Source organism: Pteropus vampyrus, unplaced genomic scaffold (genome assembly GCF_000151845.1).
Source record: "Pteropus vampyrus isolate Shadow unplaced genomic scaffold, Pvam_2.0 Scaffold208, whole genome shotgun sequence".
NCBI lineage: Eukaryota > Metazoa > Chordata > Mammalia > Chiroptera > Pteropodidae > Pteropus > Pteropus vampyrus.
Window position 1 is genome coordinate 155,407 of NW_011888989.1, and position 20,399 is coordinate 175,805.

General features: G+C 35.9%; 1 protein-coding gene across 1 annotated transcript in view; it reads left to right on the forward strand.

Moving 5' to 3' along the window:
- The window catches only part of HECW1 (HECT, C2 and WW domain containing E3 ubiquitin protein ligase 1), a 483,256-nt gene that overhangs the window by 97,995 nt on the left and 364,862 nt on the right, over positions 1–20,399 (forward strand). The gene's annotated exons all lie outside the window — the stretch shown is intronic.

A 20,399-nucleotide genomic window follows, 5' to 3' on the forward strand; every position in this document is an offset into this window, starting at 1 on the left:
TATGCAGATTTTCCCCCCAAAATACTAGTAAGATTTGGAGTATTTTATTCACATTAAAATTTTTGGATAGAGATTATCCTGGGTTGTTCTGGCCCAAGGCAGCCTCATGAACTACTAGGAATCAGACATCAGATCCTGCAACAGGGCCCAATGACATAAGCTCATCTAGCTTGGATGCTTTAGTTGGAGGCATGGACTAGTCATTCATTATTTACTTGACACCCATTTATTGACCACCTACTTATGCACCAGATACAGTTGAGGTGCGGGGCTTAAAGCTGTGAACAGACAGGTATTTGCCCTCATGGAGATCTCATTTTAGTTGGAGGAGAGGTTTGTCAGAAATAAAACTCACAAATAACTGTGTAATATGATGTCAGGAACTAGAAGTGCTAAGGGAGAGAACAGGGTAAGGATAGATGGAAAAGAGAGGGCCCAGAGCACCCTGTGTTCTCTTGCTCTGCCATTGCATCCCACCTCTGGATACAGTCTCTAAAAACCATGCTGTTACTAAACTTGCATAAAAATGTTACTTAGAGGTCACTACCTGTACACTCCCTAATGAAGTTATTTTATTTGGCTGACAGTGTTTTGTTTTGTTTTGTTTTGGGAAGTGGGTTGGATTTTGTTTTGTTGATGAATTTATTTAAAAACAGACAATTTTATATAAAAATTCAGAATCCTAGCTTTTCTTGAAAAAAAATCAAAACCTCTTGCAGCTGGGGCCTACATTCTGCTTGGCAGCTATTGGCAGGAGCTATTGTTAGGTTAGAGGGCTATGACCTTCAGACTTTCATTGTTATCACTTAGCTCACCTCCTGCTGGTCTCTGAAGGCAGCCCTTGTTTTAGCCTGTTTTATGTCAGCCCTGAAATGCTGAAAGCAATAATGTCTCCATTGTCAGTGATCCTTCTGTACTGTATAGGTTCTATGGAGTTTTCTCTTCCTTCCTTTCTCCCAATCGCTTTATGTTAGATTTGATTCTCTTTGTGGGTTGTAAGGGGTTGTTGATGTGTCAAACTATTACAGTCCCAAGCTAAGTCAGAAAAGCCATCTACTAGGACAACAAACCCTATCCATTTGCAGTCCCAGATTGATTTGACAAAGCTTAACAGAGCAGTGGACTCAGTGTGATTCACAATACCTAGTATATTTTCACTAAATAGCCACAGATTTAAATAACTAAGACACTCTTGGATTTATGAGTTCATTACACTCTTACCTAGTTTAAACTCAAGCCCATTTTCTGGTTATTTTATTTTTTGTCCCTTATACAATTCTGCCCACCATATCCTCCCTAGACTTGTCCATCTCCAAAATGCAATTAGGCAAAACACATGTTACTTTGTTCCAATTACCATTTATTTTATTTTTATGTGGCTTTTCAGATTACCTAGGTGCCATTTATTATCTAGGATGGGTGTGACCAAGCAATTACAAGAGGCACCGTCCTCTGAGCTAGACCCACTGCTTCTGGGACACATGCCACAAGATCCTTGGCTTATCTCCCAAGAGTATATATCAGCATTCACGAGTGCCTTCCTCATTGACTCAGCTGGTTCAACCAGTATTGGCCTAGAATTCACTCATTTAACTTACACAGACTATTTTCAAATATATATAACTGTCATAACCATATGTTTGCAAGTCCTCTATCAATGTTCAAGTGTACTTTTTGCTTTTTACTTAAATTAATAACTTTCCCTACTCCATAATAGATAATAGATCCATTGCTGGGCAATGTCAGAAGCATTTTTTTCCCCAATCAGTATCCTGGAACTCATCAGGCCTGTGCCCATTCCTCTGAGAGTGGACTATAGCTGCCGTAGGGCTACAATTACTTATACCCATGAACCAGCAGTGTTAATATCAGCTAAAACTTAGGAATGCAGACTGTTAGGCCCATTCAGGAAATGATAAATCAATATCTACATTTTAATAAGGTTCTCAGGAAATTTATATGGACCTTTAAGTAGAAAAAGCACTGGCTTATACCATTGTCCAGTCTGTGCACAGGCTTCTAACATTGCCCCTGGGCCCATGCCCTTTCATACCATCTCACAGCCTCTTCTGAAAGACTCCTTCAACAGTGAATGGACATTCTCTCACCATTGGTTAAGAGTTCTCACAGTCAAACACAGACCCATGCATTTCGTGATCTTAATCTTCGTTAGTTATTATATTCAGTTATAGATAAATGGCACCACATAATTAGCAGTTGGTCTTAGTATAAATATCATAGGAAACTAAGTCACTTATCATAAACATCTAAATGGTCATTAGGGGAAAACTAATCTTGTAATATAGTTTAACAGTGAGTGTAAAATGTTGAAAAACCAATCAAAGTTACTAAAATATAGCTATTAAATTAAATAGATTGTTTTTTACAGGCAGGCAAGATAGAAAAGTGATTAAGAGCTGACATGGGAGTCCAATGGCAAACCTAGATTAGGGTCCAGCTTTGATCCCAGCTATGTGACCTTGGGGAAGTTACTTATCCCAGTCATTCATAAGTCCACTTGCTCAATAAAATCATATATAAAGCTTGGGAAAAAGTCCTCAGCTCATTGGAGACCCTGGTTCAAAGCTTTCTGGTGAGATCTAGACATGTGCATTTAAAAATAAAATCTTCAAGTCAGTTTGATACACAATTTGGAAACCACTGGAGACCACATGGAGCTGCTAACTTCCCTTTCTCAAATGAGGATAACAACAGAGCAGGCACTAGAGTTTTTGAGAGAGTTTAATGGTAGCAGAAGGGAAAGATCCTGTCACATGCCTGATGCTTAGTAATGTTCAACATCAATAGTGATGATTATGGTGGTTGTAAAGATGATAAGATATAGCCTCCATTTACACACCCATAAGATATGCACAAATCCACATTCTTTTTTTCTAAAATATAAGCTTTACTTTTATGAGTCTGCATAGAAGTCTACTAACATAAGTTGTCAGAATAAATATAATTATTTTATTATGACTGCTGGAAGCTCTGCACCAGGCTTGAATCTATCTTTTTAATAATGCTGTTTGATGTTTGTTCAGTACTTTCAGTTTTCCAAGTGCTTTAATGTACATTATCTCCCTTAACATTTCTTCTAATCTTTAGAGGAGCACAGAGCTATTAAGTGAACTTAATCTTATTTGATAACTGAAGAAACAGAGAAGCAAGGAGCTTGTTTAAAGTTGTCCACTGAATAGCCTAAAATGGCATCCAGATTTTTGGATTTTCTTATCTTTCTACCAAAAGCTCATATTAAAGTCCAGGAAAATCTTTTTGATTGACTGCTAATGATTCTCCACAGGTTATATTAACAATTATTTGAGAAATATCTCTGTTTCCTGGGTCAGGCTCCAATTTAGTCTTATCTTCATGCCTTTTTTAAATCTAAGTAGACCAAACACAGAATATATATATATTTTTTTCCTCCAGTGGAGAATCAATGACTACTGAGGGCAAATAATAAAAACCATTTAAATGAAAAATAATGTAATTTAAGTAATTGTTAGAGAAAATATGATATAGTTCACTAAACCTATGTTGTAGCACTTGTGTCTGCAATTTTTCATGAATTCCCTTAGGTTTTATGAAATATTGCCAAGTGACAGTTTTCTGCTTGTCCAGCCCTGTTGGAAATATCTGACATACTAGAAAAACACTCTTACTGGAAAGTTATGTCAAGGAGTTTAGCAGAATGTACTATAAAGCACACATATCAAACATTAAGCCAATATACAATCTACTGACACCATACCTACAGAAACCTTGACAAAAATCCCTTTGCCTTGTCGTACATTGTATTTTTTTCAGTTCTTCAGCTCCCTTGAAACACCATATATGAAATGTATAAGGAGCCAGGACCCTCTCAAATTCATCTTTGTTGAATTATCATCTCTCTTTTCCTCTTTCAGCACTGGTCTTACCAGAGAAATGGCCACTCTGTAATTGAAAACCACAAAACCGACTGTAACTGTTACCCAAACTTGTTTCCTCCATGGTCCCCTAAGACTTGTTGGTGTCAATAGAAAGAGGGTTATTGAATTACTTTGCCATTACTCACTGGGCTGCCCAATAGCATCTCTGTACACTTCATCCAGTAGTCTACTCCTTTTTTCTTTATTGAGTTATATATGAAAAACTATGTCAAGAAGCAGAAGTACAATGCTCTAGTTAAGCAATACATAAATTAAAAGTTAGAACCCCCAACTTTATATTATTTAAGAATTAGAGCATCTAAAAGCTCAATAGGTATGTCCAATGTGATCCAAGTTGAACCCATTTACTTCCAAGAAAAAGAGTTTGAAATAAAAAAAAAAAATTGAGAAGTACTGTTTCAGGTTATAGTAACTTATTTTGAGAACTTTAGGCAATAAGACTTATTCAACAAATATCGACTATTTAACATATATTATTCATTCATAAACATTTTTTGATTGGCTACATGGGGCCAGATGCTATGTTAGGGGACAAATTGATGAACAAAGCCAGACCTAACTTTCCAGTTTACAGTCTAGTAAAGGAAAAAAGTCATAGCCGATATAGATATTCTGAAGGAAAAGAACGTTTTCTATAGTTACACTTCAGAAGGAAACTTTACCTAAACTGGGATTTGGGAAGTGTTCCTGAAGAAGAGTCACTTACTTGGGAACTGAAATATGAATTGTAGTTAGTTTAAGTAAGAGAGGAAGATTTCTCTTTTATATTATAAAAATTGATGTCATCTGCTCCCAAGAAAATCTGACCTCTATTTAATACGAAGAGGTATAAAAATGAAAACAAGTTAATACTTGGTCCCTTCTAGAATCATTTTTTAAATTTTTTCAAGTGTACTTCTCCTTACCTTACATATCATCTCCTATTATTAGATAGGTAAATTTAGACTCTTTTCTCTGGGCAGTTGCTCTTCAAGTTATGGAACATTGTAGGTCCACGATAAGCCATCGTAAATATTTTGAGTCATCAAGAAAAAAAAATAATGACTAGCTATTTGCTTTGTTGTACTACCCAAAGTAGTAAATGTGAAGAGTTAATATGTTGGTCGTAAAGCTATGTGTGGCATAATAATTCTACTGAGCACTGCAAAAAGAAAGAATTACAGTTTGAGCCAAGTAAAAATATAGTAGAATAAAAGATGAGCACCAACATAATTTCTCCTGATTAATAACACCACAGTGAAATATTGGAGTAATTAATACCTTAGCCTGTTGTATACCAAGGAAGTGATTAACTAAGTAAAAACTACTGCACTAAAAGCAACATTTTCTGGAACAGAACCTTCTCTTTTTTATCTAACCTCTCCCCGCAGGAAATGATTTGTATTGCAAATCATTTGTTTGGTTCCATTTACACTATTTAAGGATTAATTTCAACCTGAGATCTAAACATTTTAATATAATGGATATAAAAATCAGAAAACAATAAGGAAAAATGTCTGCTCTTTGTCCCTTTCATTTGTGTTACAATGATTACTACTAGGAAGGTATTTGCTCATTCTTTTCATTATTCATTCATTTCGTGAGCTTTAACTGATTGTTGTATTAAGGGTTGTGGGTCTACCCAAATGAAAAACACATAAACAAGTATTTACATAAATACAATATATGTGTTAATATTCCAAGGTAAGATTTAGTAGTTGTTCATAATAAGGTTCTGTAGTCAAGTAAGCTTGGGAAACACTAGATTAAACAAACTTAATCTGATCTTTGCTGCAAGGTCTCTCAGTGTTTAATATGTGATGAAGGGATTTAGAAATGCAGCTTTTATATAGGATTATTATATTTTTTTAGTGTATCATCTACTAACTCATGATTCTTTGAGCATATTCTAGGACTTGTTCATCTAAGCAATTGAACAGATTTCTGCCTTCCAGGAAAGGAGGCTAATATTAGCAGAGCAGGTTAGGGTTCCAAGCAAGACACATGGGTTTACATCAGATTTATAACTGTAATAATGGCAAACTTCTCATGGCAAAGAGATGGAAGTCCAAGACAGAGCACAGTCATGTAAACCAAACAAACTTGATGAAAATTAATTTTGTTTGTATTATTAACTTTAATAATATTATTCATGAATAGTTAAAGCATTCTAATTGAATGTCAGTAAATACCAGGTTTTCTAGCATAGAGGATAAAGACTACTATAGGATCTTGCTTCATATTTTTTAGTGTTTTACCACTACTGAATTATATGACCTGAGGCAAATTACCTCTCTAAAATTCAGTTTTTTCATGTGTAAATGGAAATACTGGTAATAATACACATCGTAAAGAACATTGTGAGAGTGTTTTTCTTTTGCTTTTTCTTTATTTATCGTTTTTCTTTTTCTTTATTTATGGTGACATTGGTTAATGAAATAGAGTAAGTTTCATGTGTACAATTTAACAGTAAGGCATGTGTGTGTGTGTGTGTGTGTGTGTGTGTGTGTGTGTGTGTGTGTGTGTGTATTGCATTGCTTGTTCACCTCCCATAGTTAGATTTCTTTCTGTGACCACATATTCAACCCCATTTACACCATGTACCTCTCTCCTCCCCCTTGCCCCTATCCTCTGGTAACCACTAATGTATTGTCTATGTCCACGAGTCTCTGTTTGTTTGTCCTGTTCTTTGTTGCTTTTAGGTTTATATCCCATGTATGTGATATCATGTGATTTTCAATTTTTTTTGTCTGGCTTATTTCACTTAGCATGATTATCTCGAGATCCATCCATGTTGTCGCAAATGGCAGTATCTCATCTCTTCTTATGGCTGAGTAATATTTCATTGCATATATGTACCATAGCTTCTTTAGTCAATCATCTATTGTAGGACACTTTGGTTGCTTCCATATCCCGGCCACTGTGAATAATGCTGCTATGAACATCGGTGTGCAAATATCTTTTTGGATATGGGTTTTCAAGTCTTTAGGGTAAATACCCAGTAGAAGGATTGCTGGATCATATGGTAGATCAATTCTTAGTTTTTTGAGGAAACTCCATACTGTTTTCTATAGTGGCTGTACCAATTTGCAGCCCCACCAGCAGTGTACGAGGGTTCCTTTTTCTCCACATCCTCCCCAACATTTGTTATTACTTGTCCTTTTGATAACAGCTATTCTAACAGGTGTGAGATGGTATCTCACTGTGGTTTTGATTTGCATTTCCCTAATAGCTAGCGATGTTGAGGATCTTTTCATATATTTGTTGGCCATTTATATATCTTCTTGGGAGAAATATCCATTCAGGTCTTCTGCCCATTTTTTAATTGTATTGTTTGTTTGTTGTTGAGTTGTATGAGTTCTTTATATATTTTGGATATTAACCACTTATCAAATATATTATAAGTGAATATCTTCTCCCATTCAGTTGATTGTCTTTTTGTTTTGTTAATGGTTTCTTTTGCTGTATAAAACTTTTTAGTTTGATGTAGTCCCATTTGTTTATTTTTTCTTTTGTTTCCTTTGCATGAGGAAAGATATCCAAAAATAAATTATTGTTTACAATATCACAGAGTTTACTGCCTATGCTTTCTTCTAGAAGTTTTATGGTTTTGAATCTTATATTTGAGTCTTTAAGCCATTTTGAGTTTATTCTTGTATTCGGTGTAAGAAGGTAGTCCAGTTTCTTTTCTTTTGTTTTTGTTTTTTTGCATTTATCTGTCCAGTTTTCCCAGACCATTTATTAAAGAGACTGTCTTTACCCCATTGTATATTCTTGCCTCCTTTGACATATTTTAAATGAGCATATAGGTGTGTATTTGTTTCTCGACTCTCTATTCCATTCCATTGATCAATGTATCTGTTTTTATGCCTGTATCATGCTGTTTTATTTACTGTATCCTTGTAGTATAGTTTGATATGAGGTAGTGCGATACCTTCAACTTTGTTCTTCTTTCTCAAGATCATCATGGCTATTTGGGGTCTTTTATGATCCCATATAAATTTTAGGACTTTTTGTTCTAGCTCTCTGAAAAATGCCATTGATATTTTGATAAGGATTGCAAGGCACCCTGCTAACCATGCTGTATACAGGGTTTTTGCCCTCAAGGAGCTTACTTCCTAGTGAGGAAAACAGATACACACAACTAATAACAGAATTAATTACCTAACTGATTGAGACAAATGTTGGAAGGGGATGCGCAATGTGCTATTACAGTGTGAAATGAAGGGACTCTTGCTCATAGGCTCAGTGTTTAAGAGTCTTAGTTTAGAGCCAGGCCACCAGAATTTAGATCATAGATTTTTTGCTTTATTAGCTATGAAATCTTTAATCTAGTGGTTCTCAACAGAGAGGGATTTCACCCTCCGGCCCCTCACCACAACCCAGGGGACATTTGTAATATCTGGAGAGACATATGGTTCTTATAATTTAGGAGGTTGTTACTGGCATCCAATCAATAGAGGCTGAGAATATTACTCAACATCCTGCATTACACAGGATGGCACCCACAACAAAAAATTATCTGGCCCAATATACCAAGTCCTGAGGTTTTTAAACTCTAGTACATAATGATGAATCCCAAATCTGTTTCTCTTGTGGAGGGTCTGAAAGCCAGAGCCATATATCCAACTGTTCACTAAGCTTTCCCATTTGATATCCCCAAGGCACTCCAAATTCGAAATGTGTCATCCTCACTTGAAAACGTTGCCCCATCCTGGGTTCATTTTTTCTTTTTTAATTAATGACTCCACCATCTTCCTATTTGCTCATGCCAGAACTCTGAGTGCCATCAAAATCCTATATTTAATAAAATTCTGACAACCTACTTCTTATATATCTCTTGAATTCATCTATTACACTCTTTTATGGGACTGCTACTTACTTTACCAGTCTTTTTGCCATTCTATATTTTAGTTGTACTAAATACAGTACAACTGAAATGTTTCATGCTTCTACTGACCACAGAACCCTTGCATATTCTCCTCTCCCCCCGCCCATAACAGTTTGGTATTGCCTAAAATCTCACACTCTTTACCTGATAAGCTCATTCAGATCTCAATATGGATTCTATTTTCTCAGGGGCTTTCTATGAAATTCAGTCTGGGCACTACCATCTACTGCTTTTCCTTGGAACTTCCATAATATAGTACAACACTTTATTTTAAGGTTACATAAAATTAAAACTTGGAAAAGATTTGAATAAAGAAAACGATTTCGCTATAGGAGTGAAGGAGTATGGAGAGAATACCGAGAGAGCTAAAGAAAATAAATGAATAGAAAAAGCAAAATCACTCATCTGTGAATAAACCAAGTAAAAGGAATAACCGATATATAGAACACTGGGGTGTTTCTGGAGTACTTATAACTGCTATTGGACGTCTTAGCTGTCTGATAATATACAATTGGTCTAATGTAGCCAAGAAAACAAAGCTGTGGGTCTTATCTAGGGAGTTGGGGTGGGTTGCCCCAAGGGACAATTGGCAATGTCTGGATACATTTAATGTTTTTCACAATTGGGTAGATGCTATTGACATCTGGTTTGTAGAAGCCGGGAATCCCACAATGCAGCTGATAGCCCCCATAATAAAGAATTATTCTGCTCAAAGTATAAAGCAAGGTTGAGAAATACAGTAAACACATTGCACATTTATAATCACAGCATGGCAACTGCCTTTCCCCAGAGCAAGTGAGCTAGGAGACCAAGGTGGAAGCTGCAATGCCTTTATAACAGACTGAGAAGTCACATGCTTTCACTATGCCATATTGTATCAGCCACAAAGACCAGCTCTGACTCAGAGTAAAAGGGCTCTTTGTAATAATGTGACCAGCAGGAGGTGAAGATCATTGGGAACCACCAGGAGGCTGGCTAAAAAATCTACCAAAATAAATATGAATATTAGAAGAAATCCATATAACATTTACAAATGTCCAATTATCGAACTAAAAAGCTACGGTAATTCAATTGAAATATTATTATAGTTAGAGTTAACTAATGCATCAAGACAAAACAAATATAACAGATATCAATCTATTTCATCTAAACCAGTGATATTAAGTTGGAAAATATGAAGGAAAGAAAATTTTATTTATAAAGTACCTAGAAATAATTTCAAAAAGAAGTACATAAACACTCTCTGAAGAAAAATATAAAATTTCACTGAGGGATATGAAAGATCAAAATATAACAAAAAGTATGTCATGTGGCTGGAATGAAAACACTGAACATATAACTTTAACTCTTCACAAATTAATATATAGGATGGATGCAAATCTAAAATTCTGAAGACAGATTCATTTAAATATAGCTTTATATATAGATTATAGTATATTATATTTCATGTATATTTAATGTATTTCCTTAAACAATTCCAGAAATTATCTAGAAGAATAAATGGAACAATAAACCAAGAAATTTGTGGAAAGACATATAGATGTTCAGTTTAACATTAATATGTTATAAAGTAATTGAAATTATATGATATTACTACAGTAATATAATGGAAGATAAGTGGAACTATATATATATATATATATATATATATATATATATATATATATATACCAGAAATTGAACCAAATATAAACTTTGTTAATAATAGTGATTGAATAAAAAATTCTTTGAGTAAAAACATACTACACAATGAATATTACTAATAAATAACTACTTTTAAATACTTACATATATATTTCTCCCTTTAGTTATGACATAGCCCTAATAGATTTGAGTTAAATGTAAAACGTGAAATCATAAAAGTGAAAAATATGGATGAATATTATTTTGAGTTGGAGAGAGATGGATCTTTTAAGCGTAAATAATGAAATAACAATGGAAAAGAAGATATTTGCCAATATAAAATGTTAACTCTATGTAAATTTAAAAAAAAAACATAAACAAAAGGAGAAGACCAGTAAATATTGGAAAGTTTGTCATATTTATAGAAAAAGGTGGATATCCTGAATATATGAGAAGTAGTAAAATATGATTTTATGATAAGAAAAGCAGTAAAATTTTATTACAAAAATAGAAAAGACGTGAGTCATTTCTTCATCAATTAGTCATTCAATATATATTTATTGAGAACCTACAGTGTATTAGACACTATGATAGGTGTGAGTCACACATGTAAAAGTTTATTAAACCAGTGAGAAACACTTAGCCATAGTAAAATAATACAAATTAATGAAAAATACTCTGACATTTTGCCTATCAAACTAAAGATTTTAAAAATAGTACCACTCAACCTGTTGAAGATGTGCTGTGACAGGCACTCAAAAAATACAGAGGGAAGGGTAAATGAGTTGAGTTCATATGCTTTAGCAGCCATTTGGTAATACACATCAATAGTATGAATGAGTTATTGGGGTCCTTAGAGAATAACATTACAAAATGCTCAGATATTAGGATTCTGGCAGATGATGGCAGACTAGGTACAAGCAGCATTTTCCTCCTCCCAGGTCTGCATTGAAATTACAACCAAATTCAATGTGGAGAATCATTTGAAGTCTAGATGATCATAACACGTACCTCTGAGAATCCCCTGAAGTCTAGCTGATTGTAACATAAAGAAGGCACCACACTGAAGCCATTAGAAAGGGCAAAGTCATGAATTGGGCTGAACCCGCACCCAAGGGTGGTGGAGGATCACCTGGAGAGTGAGTGAGGCTGCAGAGGCTCCCCTGAAGGAGAGCGGGGGATAGTCCAAGCCTCATTTTGGAGCTCCCCAGCCCAGGGTACCAACTCAGGGAAGAGGAGATTCCAATATCTGTAAAAACCGGAGAGGATTCTAGCTGTCTGGGTGAGAAAGAAAGACACTGAAAACTTAGATACTCCTTTGAAGGGTCCATGTGCAGGCTATCTGACCTGCAGACACTCACCCAGGATACCTGTGGTGGGTCAGAGGCTTCCATGGGATTCATACCGAGAAAATCTGCCTTACCTAGTGCCATAACAAGGGCTGGAAGGGTAGCCACCATTGTGCCTTAGTCCGGTCCCCCTATCTGGCAATCTAAGACTCTTCCAACTGGACAGTGCAGAACCCTCCCACAGGGCCATTAGGAAGTGCTGGCCTGAGGACATCAGCCTACCACACCTAACCTACAGATTGCCCAGGGCTTTTGTTGCTGAATGGCTGCCATGCTGTGCACCTATTCAGGGCCAAACATTCAAAGTTAGCAGCCAGTGCTGTGAGCCTACATTTTCAAGATAGTTTCAGGCAGATTACTACTGCTAACCAAACTTAGGCGGATCTCAGGGGTCTGTGGGCCAGTCCCAGACAACGGTTAGTCTTGCTGTGATCTGGGACTTCTGCAGGAATGTGTGAACAGTTACCCAAGACTGAGATTCGCCCTGAGACCCTGCCCCACCTTACCAACAAATTGCCCCAGGCGGCCCATTGACAGTGAAAAGCCACCTTCCTGCCCCGCCCCCAAAGATCTCCCAATCCATACAGGCAACAAATTTTGGCTAGCACAGGGCAGACACTGTTTTGAAATCAGTGTCAGGCAGACCTTGGCTGCCTGCAAGAGTTGTAATACTGTGTCTGGGGAGTGCAGGGGTCTGTGGGACTGCCTCAGACAGCAGCTGGTCTCACTGTGATCTGTGACTAGAGGGAATGCCTGGGCATAGTAGCTGTAGCAAAACTGAGGCTGCAACGGCTTGACAGCCCTTGTCTCCCTGAGATCCTGCTTCACTCAAGCTACAAAATGCCTGCAGCCCATTGACAGGCAGCCTCTCCTGCCTTGCTTGGGTCTGCGGTTGCTCATTCTGCATGCAGGCAACAGACCTTGGCTAGTGCAGTGAGGGTATTTTGGGAAAACAGTTGTGAGAAGACCACTGCTGCCTGTACAAGCTGCATTATCTCTTGAGGGGACTGCAGGGGCCTGGGTGACAGCAGCTTGTCTCCATGTGATCTGCTACCACTGCGGTAACATGCAGACACAAAAATTGCAGAAAACTGAGGCTGTTGACCTGCCAGCCCTTGAATCTCTGAACTCCTGCCCCAGAGATTCAAAGTGCCTGCCACATGTTGATAGGCAGCTGCCCCTACCCTGGGGTGGCACATTAGGGCCCAGGTGGGCAGCAGCTGACCTCGCCATGACTGGAAACTTGTACAGGGAGCCACAGAGAGAGTGCTGGCATGTAAACTGATACTGCAGTGGCAGGGAAAATTTTGCTCAATAAACCCAGGAGACTCCCAGGGTCCCTGCACTATACAACATACATAGAACCCAGAGGCTCTTCAAATTTTAGAGTCTTGCAGGCAACTGATAGACAGCGTCAGACCTGGAGGAGCACCGGTCCCTCTGCTGAACTGCCCTAAGTCAGGGACAGGGGATAACTGGACCACTGCCTACAGCTTTGTCTCTTCCACTTACGTATAGATCCAGCGGAGGCAACAACCATCTGTAGATCGCTTTGTAGCTCCCACAGGGTAGCCCTGAGCAATCAAAAACAATGTCTGACCTTGGCCTACTGGGGAGCCACTCCCAAGGGACCACAATATCAATGCACCCAACCACAACAGAGCAGCTTTTGACTGACTCCATAAGTGGTATACACAAAGGATATTTTCAACAAGTACTCAAGGCTGCTAGGGCAAATCCCACTCAGTGGGGTCAGTCCCCACACAACAACTCTTACCCTGTGGGCGCAGCCAGTTCCCATAATTAGCCAGCTTGACTGTTAATCCCAACCACTGATGTAAAACAACAATAGGCAACAACAGAAGATCACGCACAACCCACACATAGATCACGTTCAGGCATAAGAGATCAAGAACAGTGTGCCACTGGGCCACACAGGACGCCTTCTACTTTAGGCCAACTGGCCAAGGCTGAGAGATGAAACAAATATTCCTGACACATAGAAATGAACACAGAGAGGCTAATAAAATGAGAATACAAAGAAATGCCACAAATGAAACAACAGGAGAAAACTCCAGAAAATAAGCTAAATGAAATGGAGGCAAGCAACATACCAGAGACAGTTCAAAATAATGGTTATAAGGTACTCTAGGAACTTAGGGTGAGAATGGATGAGCACAATGAGAACCTCAACAGAGAGATAGTAAGCATTAAAAAAAGGACATAAAAACCATAAAAAAGAACCAGACAGAAATGAGGAATACAATGACTGAAAAGAAGAATATACTAAAAGGATTCAACAGTAGATTAGATGAAACAGAAGATCGAATAAGTGAATTAGAAGACAAGGTAGCAGAATACATCCAATGAGAATAACAACAACAAAAAAGAATTTAATAAAATGAGGGTAGTTTAAGGTACCTCTGGGACAACATGAAGCATAACAATATCTGGATCATAAAAGTACCCTAAGGAGAAGAGAGAGCACAAGGGATTGAGAATCTATTTGAAGAAATAATGACAGAAAAATTCCCTAACCTGGCAAAGAAATTACACATACAAGTTCAGGAAGCATGAAAAGTCCCAAACAAGAGGAATTCAGACCCACACCAAGACACATCTTAATTAAAATGCCAAAGGTCAAAGACAAAGAAAGGATCTTACAAGCAGTAAGAGAAAGTCAGCTGATTACTTATAAGGGTACTCCCATAAGAATGTCTGCTGATTTTTCAATGGAAACTTTGCAGACCAGAAGGGACTGGCATAAAATATTCAAAGCTTTGAAAAACAAAAATCTACAACACAAGTATGCTACCTTGCAAGACTTTCAATCAAAATGGAAGGTAAGGGTAAAAGCTTCCCAGACAGGAAAAAGCTTGAGGAATGCATCACTAACAAGCCAGTATTACAAAAAATGTTAAAGGGACTTCTGTAAAAAAAAAAAAAAAAAAAAGAAGAAGAGGTATAAAAGAAAATAGAAAAAAATGTGAATAACAAAATGGCAGTAACTATGTACCTATCAATAATCACTTTAAATGTAGTAAGGTTAAATGCTCCAATCAATAGACATAGGGTAGCTGAATGGATAAGAAAACAAGACCCATGTATATACTGTCTACAAGAGACTCACTTCAGATCAAATGATACTCACAGACTGAAAGTAAAGAGATGGAGAATGATATTTCACACAAATGGGGAAAAAAAAAAAGCCAGGGTAGTGATTCTTTGATAAAATAGACATTAAAACATAATGATAAGGGGATTGATAAATGAAGAAGACATAACCCTAGTAAACATAAACACACCGAACATAGGAGCTCCTACATACATAAAGCAATTATTGATTAATATAAAAGGAGTGATCAATAGTAATACACTCATAGTAGGAGACTTTAATACCCCATGGGCACCAATGGATAGATCTCCTGGCCAAAAAATCAACAAAGAAATAATGGGCATAAAAGACACACTAGACCAGATGGATGTAATAGATATTTTTAGAGCATTTTACCCCAAAGCAGCAAAATATGTATTCTTCTCAAGTACATATGGAACATTTTCCAGGAGAGACCACATGTTAGATATAAAACAAGTCTCAATTAATTTAAGAAGATTGAAATCATATCAATCATCTTCTCTGATAACAAGGTATGAAACTAGAAATCAACTACAAGAAAAAAAAACTTGGAAATATACAAACACATGGAGGCTAAATAACATGCTACTGAACAGTGAATAGGTTAACAATGAGATCAAGAAAGAAATCAAAAGATACCTAAGACAAATGAAAATGAAAATATTGACACCAAACATATGGAACAAAGCAAAAGCAGTCTTAAGAGGGAAATTCATAGCAATACAGGCCTACCTCAAAAAAACAAGAAAAAGCTCAAATAAACAATCTCAAATAAACAATCTCAAATAAACAATCTCATTTAAAAGAACTAAAAAAAGAACAGCAAACAAAGCCCAAAATGAATAGAAGGAAGGAAATAATAAAGATAAGAGCTGAAATAAACGAAATAGAGTCTAGAAAAACAATACAAAAGATAATGAGTTCAAGACCTGGTTCTTTGAAAGGATAAACAAAACTGACAGATCCTTAACTAGACTCATCAAGAAATAAAGAGAGAAGACTCAAATAAGTAAAATCAGAAATGAAAGAGAAGTAAGTACATACTCCGCAGATATACAAAGGATCATAAGAAAATACTATGAGCAATTATATGTCAAAAAATTGGATAATCTGGAAGAAATGAACACATTTCTAGAAACATACAATCTCCCAAGACTGAGTCAAGAAGAAACAGAAAATCTAAACTGACCGATTACCACCAATGAAATAGAATCGGTAATTGAAAACTTCCCAAAAAACAAAAGTCCTAGACCGGATGGCTTCACAGGCTAATTTTACCAAATATTCAAAGAAGAATTAACACCCGTGCTTCTCAAACTATTCCAAAAAACTCAAGAAGAGGGAAGGCTCCCTAACTCCTTTTATGAGGCCACCATTACCTTGATTCCAAAACCATACAAAGACATTACAAAAAAACCCCCAAAACAAACAAACAAACAAAAACTATAGGTCAATATCTCTTATGACCGCTGATGCAAAAATCCTCAACAACATATTAGCAAAATGAATTCATCAATATATTAAAAATATCATACACCATGATCAAGTTGAATTTATTTCTAGGATGCAAAATTGGTACAACATCGAGAAATCAATTAATGTGATACACCACATTAACAAATTGAAAGATAAATACCATATGATCATATCAATAGATGCAGAAAAAGTGTTCGACAAAATCCAGCATCCATTCATGATAAAAACTCTCAGCAAAGTGGGAACAAGAGGAACATACCTCAACATAATAAAGACCATACATGACAAACCTACAGCTAACATCACACTCAATGGGGAAAGGCTAAAGTGTTTTCCTTAAGATCAGGAACAAGACAAAGATGGCCACTTTCACCACTTCTCTTCAATATTGTATTGCTAGTCTTAGCCACAACAATGAGACAACAAAGAGAAATAAAAGGTATCAGAATTGGAAAGGAAGAAGTAAAACTCTCATTACTTGCCAATGACATGATACTATACATAGAGAACCCTAAAAATTCCACCAAAAACCTGTTAGAACTGATCAATGAATTCAGTAAAGTAGCAGGATACAAAAGTAATATTCAGAAGTCAGTGGCATTTTTATACACCAATGATGAACTTTTAGAAGAGAAATTAAGGGGAAAAAATGCATTTAGGATTGTATCGAAAATAATAAAACCTGAGAACCAAATTAACCAAGGAGGTAAAAGCTCTGTTCTCAGAAAATTATAAGTCATTGAAAAAATAAGTTAAAGAAGATACGAATAAATGGAAGCATACACTGTGCTCGTGGGTTGGAGGAATCAGCATCTTTAAAAATGTTCATACTGCCCAAAGCAATCTACAGATTCAATGCAATCCCTGTCAAAATATCAATGCCATTTTTCACAGAACTACAACAGATAATCCTAAAATTTATATGAAACCACAAAGTACCCTGAATAGCTATAGCAAGCCTGAGAAAGAACAAAGTTGGAAGTATCACACTACCTCATATCAAACTATACTACAAGAATACAGTAATCAAAACAGCCTGGTACAGGCATAAAAACAGATACATTCATCAATGGATCAGAAAAGAGAGTCTTGAAATAAATATATGCCTATACACTCACTTAATATTTGTCAAAGGAGGCAAGAATATACAATGGAGTAAAGAGTCTTTTTAATAAATGGTGCTGTGAAAACTGGACAGATACATGCAAAAAAAAAGAAGAAAAAGAAAGAAAGAAACTGGACCACCTTCTTATACTGTTTATAAGAATAGACTCAAAATGGCTTAAAGACTCAAATATAAGACTCAAAACCATAAAACTTCTAGAAGAAAGCATAGGCAGTAAATTGTGATATTGCTAACAGTAATTTATTTTTGGATATATCTCCTGATGCAAGGGAGACAAAAGAAAAAATAAACAAATGGGACTACATCAAACTAAAAAGTGTTGTACAGCAAAGGAAACTGAACAAAACAAAAACACAACTGACTGAATGGGAGAAGATATTTGCTTATGATACATCTGATAAGAGGTTAATATGCAAAATATATAAAGAACTTATACAACTCAACAACAAAAAAACAAACAATTCAATTAAAAAATGATAGTAGATCTGAATAGATACTTCTCCAAAGAGGAAATACAGATGGCCAATAGACATATGAAAAGATGCTCAAGGTCACTAATCATCTGAGAAATGCAAATTAAAACCACAATAAGATATCACCTGTCAGAATGGCTATCACCAAGAAATCAAAGAATAACAAGTGTTGGTGTCAATATGGAGAAAAAGGAACTCTCACACATTGTTGGTGGGATTGCGAATTGGTACAGCCACTATTGAAAACAGTCTGGAGGTTTCTCGAAAATTTAAAAATGGATATCCTTTTGACCCAGCAATTGCACTTCTGGGTATTTATCCAAAGAAAACTAAAATAATAATTTGTAAAGATCTATACACTCCTATGTTCATGGCAGCATATTTTACAATAGCCAAGATATGGAAGAAACCTAAATGCCTATCAACAGACAATTAGATAAAGAAGTTATGGTTCATATATACAAGGGAATATTACTCGGCCATTAAAAAAGTGAAATCCTACCATGTGCAACGACATGGATGGACCTACGGGTTATTATGCTGAGTGAAATAAGTCAGACAGAGAAAGATAAATACCATAGGATTTCACTTATATGCAGAACCTAAGGAACAAATTAATCAAAAAAAGACTCACAAATATAGAGGACAATTTGTTGATGGCCAGAGGGGAGAGAGGTTGTTGGGGATGGGAGAATGGGATGAAGGATTAAAAAAGTACAAATTAGTAGTTGATAGATGGTCATGAGGATATGGAATATGGCATAAGGAATGCAGTGAGCATTAATATATTGGCTTGGTGGAAATCAGAGGAGAGAAGGAGCAATTGGAGGATCATTTTATAAACTATACAAACGTCTAAACAATGTCTTCACTATGTATATATGTGAAACTAATAAAATAAAAAAAGAAAGAAAATATGCTAAGATATAAAGAATAAGGTATAAGTTGTTTATTTGCAGTATTATATTTAAATAGTAAAAAATTAGAAAAATCTTACAGAATCTGACAATAAGATTACTTAAAGTAATCTTAACATGAAATCATGTGTAATCTTTATAAACCAAATCTCCTAAGAATATTTAATAAAAATTGCTCATGGCATAATGTTATGTAAGCAAGTACAATATGAACGATACATTCTGCACAATATTTTTTGGCTGAAAAATACATATGTGTGCTTAATAAATAGTTGGAAAAAGAATCCTTAATATATTAATAGTGCTAATCTTGGGCAACGAAGCTTGAAGTGGTTTTTGTTTTTCTCTGTATACTTTTGTTTATTTTATTTTATAAGTCATTTATAATTAGCTAGCATTATTTTTTCATAAAAACTGTGAATATGGAAGAAATAGTATTAAGTTTTGAAAAAGCAATAAAAGGAATTAATGTAGATGTAGAATGTATCTGCCCAAATTATGGAGCTGCCTTGTATCCTGGTTATTTCTTCATCCATGTAATTCCCCTCCACTACTTACACAATCAATCTCGGTCTCCCTCTCTCCCTTTCTATCTCTCTCTCATTTTCCCTGCCCTACTCTCTCTTTCCTCTCCTTTCTTCATATACACTCTCACACTTACACTCACACACATACACAAACACACACACACACCTGCAATAAGTCTAATCATTGATCTTTTATTGGATAGGTGGCTTTAGTTTTATTCAATTGAATGCTTTACAGAGGTTTTAGCCATATAGTAATTGATCCATGAGGCCATTTCCTCTAGTGATTTATGGTATTTTATGGTGTCGGCTCTTAATGAATGTCTTTACTGGATTTTTCTTGTTAGAATTGTTTCATAAATTAAGATCTATTATAGGAAATGGCACTCAATACTGGTGCTACAAGGGGAAAGACACAGGGGGAAAGTCGCAAGCTTGCAACAATTGGTTGTGCAGAATACCATTTGTGAAAGGATCCACTCTCGATCCAGTTGATGGAGTCCCTGTAGACAGACAAAAGTGACACTTTTATTTATTTTGTTCTCTGTGTAAAGGATACCAGAAACTGTGGGAAATCACATTACGTAAAAACCATGCAACGAATAGTTTGTTTTAGATCAGTTTAACAGACTGACTTACACCTGTCCTGTTGTTTAGTGTTCTCAAAGGCTAGCAACATTCATTTCCATGTCAAGATTTGTAAACTCCTGGTGTATGTGGTTTCCTTGAGAATTCCTCTTCTGTCCCAGCATGTGACTAGAGACTTCTAGTGATGCTACTCCTAGTTTGTCATTGATTTTTTTTTTTAAATATAGGTGTCTCACACAGTTGTTTATAGAATTAAAGTAGATGTTAAATTTATTTATTTCTTTTTAATTCATTTATCAGGTGCTATAAAATAGGCAGACATTCACATCCTGATTATTTTTTTAAAGTTGTTATAAGGAGCTCTTTCTTCTCCTGATGA